Here is a 6,404-nt window from a genome sequence, read left to right on the forward strand (position 1 = left end):
TTTGACTGCTATATAGTGATTCCTCAGTTGTTATATTTATTGTTTTGTCTTTTCTGGGTCTCTTTTCTAAGGTCTAAGCACCTCCCAGAGGAGGACCTAGTTTAGGGTAGTGAGTGGACTAAACCATTTGCTATGGCTCATTGGAGTAACTATAGAGGGCAGACAGTTCCCTGTGATCTGAGGGACTCCTCGTCTCTGAGAAATCACTGATTAGCACTGTGAAATCCCTGAATACCAACAAAATGTTTCTTCATTTATATTTATAAACTAATAGGTCCATTCAGCGATGCTGAGAGCAGGAAGTTAGCTGGACTTACCCAGGTACGGGTTCCCGCTGGATAGACCCAAAGACAGTGGAGTAAGTTTATCTATCTCACTTCAGGGCTGCTACCCAGCTAAACATAAGCCCCACACCCGGTCATCTCTTTTTATCCAGGTAAGTTAGCCATTCATTGGCCCACAATTTTAACACTTTGCGGTTTGTCCAGCTAAATTCCAAACTCAGCCGGACAAATCCGCTGACCAAGCACCTTTAAAAGTATTACAGGGCACGAAGCGATGTTTGCAAAGTCTCCTTACCGGTTTTTTTTCTTCGAAGCGCATGCACTGCAATCAGACCAAACACACACGGGATGTCAAGGAGAAGTAAGGGAAAGGAAAAAGGGGAAAGGGGGAAGCATAAACAAGACAGAGAAGGGGAGGAAAAGTAGAGAACAGCAAAGGCAGGTGGGCAGAGAGGAAGGAGGAGGGAGATATAGAGAAGGGAGGCATGGGCTAGGGGAGAGGAGGGAGAGCATGGAGAGCATTGGAAGGAGGGTGGGAGGAGTTGATACAATAACAGGAAGGAGCAAAGGAGAAAAAGATGGAAGGGGGGAACAGGAGATAAGGCCGGGAGATTGATGGGAGAGGGAGGAGGGGAGATGCAGAGGGGGAGGCATGGGGTAGAAGAGAGGAGAGAGAGCAGAGGGAGCAGTGGAAAGAGGGATGGGAGTAGCTGCACCGGTGCTGAAGTTTGCAGGACAAGCGGAACCGGAAAGAGAAAGAAAGGAGATATGTGAGCATTTCCTGATGTCCTACTTTCCATCTGAGGTACAGGCATTGATATTGGTTATCACAAAGTTAATTGTGCCCATTTCTGTATTCAAAGTAAGGGGTAAGTTTTCAGAAGAGCTGCTAAGTGACCACAAGAGTTGATTCCGTTTACTGGATAAATTTTCAATCACAGCTTGGTGGCTGGAAATATTCCCAAATTTAGCTTAGCTGGTTCAGCACTGAGAAGCCTCCTGAATACTTACCCTGAGCAGATCCAGAGGATCTAACCTCACTGAAGGGCCTGTCCCTTAATCTAAAAAAAATACCCACCTCTACCCTGACTCCCAATCGCTCGGTCATTTTTGATGCAGGCTTGTCTTCGTCTGTTAAGAAAGGTTCAAACTTTAAATTGTGTAAGGCTGAATGCACATCACCATTATATACAGGGAGGACAATAATGAAAGCCATTTCTGGGGATAAAGTGCTCTTTTATCCACAGAAATAGGCTATTTGATTACTGTCCATCCTCTACACAAGTAAAGGTAGGAGCATATAACAAGGTATATTTCTGGTTTGGAGTTTGGACAGGGGGAAAACTATATGCTACCCAGCTAAACATAAGCCCCACACCCAGTCATCCCATTTTATCCAGGTAAGTTAGCCATTCATTGGCCCACAATTTTAACACTTTGTAGTTTGTCCAGCTAAATTCCGAACTCAGCTGGACAAATCCGCTGATCAAGGACCTTTAAAAGTATTATAGGGCACAAAGCGATGTTTGCAAAGTCTCCTTACCGGTTTTTTTTCTTCGAAGCGCACGCACTGCAATCAGACCAAATACACACGGGATGTCAAGGAGAAGTAAGGGAAAGGAAAAGGGGAAAGGGGAAGCATAAACAAGACAGAGAAAGGGGAGGAAAAGTAGAGAACAGCAAAGGCAGGTGGGCAGAGAGGAAGGAGAAGGAAGATATAGAGAAGGGAGGCATGGGCTAGGGGAGAGGAGTGAGAGCAGAGAGAGCATTGGAAGGAGGGTGGGAGGAGTCGATACAATAACAGGAAGGAGCAAAGGAGAAAAAGATGGAAGGGGAGAACAGGAGATAAGGCAGGGAGATTGATGGGAGAGGGTGGAGGGAAGATAGAGAGGGGGAGGCTTGGGGTAGGGAAGAGCAGAGGGAGCAATGGAAAGAGGGGTGGGAATAGTTGCACCGGTGCTGACGTTTGCAGGATGAGCGGAACCGGAAAGAGAAAGAAAGGAGATATGTAAGCATTTCCTGATGTCCTACTTTCCATCTGAGGTTCAGGCATTGATCTTGGTTATCACAAACATTCCAATACAGTAAGGTGCGGTAGAAAGAGGTGCATTAGTGCCGGGCGCACCTGCGTTTGCCGCACGCACAGTTCGGATCACATACCGCTCGAGACTGTATTTAAATGGCAATCTTTGCGTGCCTTGAAGGCTTTATGCATAAGCAACACGAAATCAGACGAAAAAAAAGAGTCTGAAGACAAATCTGTCTGATCCCCCTCAGGGACCTCTGGATTGGCAGCACAGCTGGGTCTTGCAGGTCTGTCCCCCTTAGGGACTCTGCGTTGTGGAGACAATCGCGGTGGAGGGTCGTCCTCCCCCGTGCCGCTGGCACCTTGGGGCGTTCCCACGGGATCGGGTCGGCACCTGAAGAATGTAAGTCCCCAAATGCTCCGGTCACTGTTTGGACCCTCACCAGGTCCCTGCCCGTGGCCGCAGAGACCCCCTTGCCTCCGGAGAGGCAATCGGAACACAAATTGTCCCAGGACAGTTGCGCCCGCGCGGTGCCGCAGGCCCTACAAGCGGCCCGATGCGGCATGCTGCAGCAAAAAACAGCCCCGAAAATCGCTCGGAAGGTGGCGAAAATGGCGCGCAAGCACCCAAATGCGACCGGAAGGGAAGGAGAATGAAACCCCGACAGAACACACAAAATTTTTTTTAACTTTTTTCTTTTTTTTAAATATACTCGCCCAATAGTCTCCGGGTCCTGGACCTACTGGGGGGAGTGAGCCGGGCTCCCCGGTATCACCCCCAGTCACAAATTCACGCTGGCAGGAGGGCAAAACACCCCACACCTCAGCGGCCTGGGAACCAGGGGGATGGTCCCCTCCGGACCTCACAACCCCCTGGGAGGCGGGGAGACTGGACCTGCAGGCAAACCACTGCGCTCCTATACCTTATTCTAACTTTATCCTTCTCTTTACCCAGCTAACAATACTATCTAGAACTGAAAATCTAGGCCTCAGCACAGACTGTAGGTTTTGCACCTCCTCCACCTGCTAGGAGACAGAGGAAGACTGCCAGACTGTAGGTGGCACCAGCCTAGATAAGGCATAGGTTTGTTTGATAAACTTCTGTCTCCAACTGCTAGAGGGTGGGCAAAACCCAGGAGTCTGGACTGATCCGGGTACGTACAGGGAATTTAGCTTAGCCAGTTCAGCACTGAGGAGCCTCCTGAAAACTTAGCCTGAGCAGTTCCAGAGGATCTAACCTTAGCTGAAGGGCCTGTCCCTTAATCTAAAAAACATACCCACCTCTATCCTGACTCCCAATCGCTCGGTCATTTTTGATGCAGGCTTGTCTTCGTCTGTTTAAAGAAAGGTTCAGACTTTAAAATGTGCAAGGCTGAATGCACATCACCATTATATACAGGGAGGACAATAATGAAAGCCATTTCTGGGGGTTAAAGCGCTCTTTTATCCACAGAAATAGGCTGTTTGATTACTGTCCATCCTCTACACAAGTAAAGGTAGGAGCATATAACAAGGCATATTTCTGGTTTGGAGTTCGGACAGAGGGAAAACTATATGCAGAGCTTTCCTTTAACACCGTGCCCTCACAAAAAGCAGGCAGGGGTATTTTAGAGGGGGCAATAAACAAAGCAAATCTAGATGTGTACTTTTGCATTCCTTATCACCTCAGGTTTAAAATTCAGATGGGATTGGCCAGACCTTGCATACTTTGATTATTTAGGTCAAGGCTGGGAAACATCCAGACCCAGATGAGACCCACAGCTCAGTCCCAGGCAGCCACTGCCAGAGCCCCAGAACCAGAGGTTCATGGAGGGAGCTTTTGCTCCGTGTCTCTGACTCCCCCCTCCCCCTCCCCCCATAATCAAATGTTGCACGGCAGGAGCGAGCAGGATCTGCTGCCACAGCTTTGGGTTCATCTCCCCACCTTGTCCTTGAATGAAATATTCATAAGGACTGGAGAGTGGCACGAGAGCTCCTGCCTCATCCTTGGCTCCTTCCTGCAGCCTCCCACCCCAAGAAAAACTGAGAGAGGCAAGACTCGCTTTCAATTGCTTCCCCTCCCCCTTTATAATCCCACACAATGTTTGTTTTGGTTAAATAAAGGCCGCAGTTTATTATAACATGACCCGAGCCCCTAACACTTAATACACTATTGCTCCCCACCTCGACCCAGTGGTAGAGCTACACCCATAGAGTCCATTTCCTTACCCCGCCTCGCACCAGCATGGGTAAGTACCCCGGCCTCTGAGCTTCGACCCCCCTCTTGTTCATTGGCCACCTCATGTAGCAGCCCCACGCTACACGAGATACCCCCCCCCCCCCCAAATGCCTTTTAACAAGACATAACAAAATCAATCATATTGGGCTCAGGTTACCCGGCCACTGTGACAATCAATAAAGACAACACACATTGAATAACATCCAATGATTCTACAATAAGGGAGGGAGGAGGGAAATTATTCCAGCCCTGCTCCCTCAGCCCTCTCGCACCCAACTGAGGCGCGAAAGGGCTCTCTGCCCTAACTACTTTACCCCCAACCAATCCCAGCTCCTCAATTCAAAATACTTCCTTTTCATTGGCCCCTTAGCTTTACTTTCTCCCCCTCCCCTTTCCCTCCTAACTTATAATTTAACCCTATCCTACCGCTCGCTAACCCCCGTTATTATCTGCTAAGCAATACAAGATTGCTTAGCCTTCACTTAAATGTTCACAGGGAAAACAGAGCAAGAGCTGTGCTGCTTCTGGCTCTGCCCCTGCCACACAGAATGAAATATTCATGGCAGGAATGAAGAGCACACATCACATCTCTTCCTTTACCTCCCTGGAATAAAACATTCTTAGCAAAAGTAAAGCAAAAGCTGCTTTCACCTGACACTCGGAGGTTAAACCCTTGCTCACTTGCTTGGACCTTGAAGATCCTAGCAAGCACTGCAGAGGCCTTGCCTGCTCCTGCACTTGTGCCTCTCTCCTGACAACCTCCCACCCACCAACTGGGTTTCCCAAGTACCCTACCACCTGCTCCTTCATGAGGGCTTTCTGAGGACATTGTGACTCCCTAAACCTGGGGTTTCACAGTATCCAGACAAATAAAGAAGGCACATCCAAAAATACCAGAATCACTGAAAAACTCACTTACCTAGGATCCACAGTGCTAATAAACAGAGCTTGTTATGAAGACTGTATTACAAGCAGGGGAAGAAGAAAAAAATGAATTTCACAGTAACTCCAACTGGTTTTTAAGTGAATGTTTTTGCAGAGCTGAATGCTGCACCTGTCTCAGTCGGCTCTGAGGGTGCTGATAGGATCAGCTCAGACTGTACAACTGGCTGGGCTTCTTTAGCTTTACAAACTCTCCCTGTCTGTCCCTATTAACCCACAGCTCTCTCTCTCCCTCATGGACCCTCTAATGGTAATAAAAGGGAATTTTACATGGGAGGGAAATAATATTAACCACTAAAACTGTTTTGCTAAAAGGAGAAGTAAGGGAAAGGAAAAGGGGAAGCATAAACAAGACAGAGAAAGGGAATGAAAAGCAAAGAACAGCAAAGGCAGGTGGGACAGAGAGGAAAGAGAAGGAAGATATAGAGCGTTCACCCAGCAAGATAGGAACCAATCTCTTGAAGAGACAGCGTAGTCCAGGCAGAAGGTCTGTGGCAGATAGTGAAGAGACGAAGTGATGGTCACAGGAACATGGAGACGTTGGAGGCATGAAGACCCAAGAGACGCTGGAGGCATGAAGACACAGGCGACGCTGGAGGGACGATGACACAGGAGGACACTGGAGGCATGAAGACACAGGAGACGCTTGGAGGCATGAAGACCCAAGAGACGCTGGAGGCTTGAAGACACAGGAGACGCTGGAGGCATGAAGACCCAAGAGACTCTGGAGGCATGAAGACCACATGAGACGCTGGAGGCATGAAGACAACAGAAGACACTGGAGGCTGAAGACCCAAGAGACGTGGAGGCATGAAGACACAGGAGTCGCTGGAGGCACGAAGACCCAAGAGACGCTGGAGGCATGAAGACATAGGAGACGCTGGAGGACGATGACACAGGAGACACTGGAGGCACGACACCAAAGCACAGGGAT

The 6,404-nt window shown here is 48.7% G+C and overlaps 1 long non-coding RNA gene across 2 annotated transcripts; it reads right to left on the reverse strand.

Annotated features, from left to right (window-relative positions):
- Window positions 1-902: 902 nt before the first annotated feature.
- On the reverse strand, window positions 903-6,049 carry LOC115088847. 2 transcript variants are annotated; one of them, XR_003855928.1, is made up of 3 exons: window positions 5,906-6,049; window positions 3,592-3,644; window positions 903-1,005 (listed from the first exon to the last, which is right to left on the reverse strand). It is a non-coding gene; the product is annotated as an uncharacterized LOC115088847 (long non-coding RNA). The 2 variants fall into 2 exon arrangements; XR_003855929.1 differs by lacking the exon at window positions 5,906-6,049 and adding an exon at window positions 5,448-5,488.
- Between the last annotated feature and the right edge of the window lie 355 nt (window positions 6,050-6,404).

This window comes from Rhinatrema bivittatum, chromosome 3, assembly GCF_901001135.1.
Source record: "Rhinatrema bivittatum chromosome 3, aRhiBiv1.1, whole genome shotgun sequence".
NCBI lineage: Eukaryota > Metazoa > Chordata > Amphibia > Gymnophiona > Rhinatrematidae > Rhinatrema > Rhinatrema bivittatum.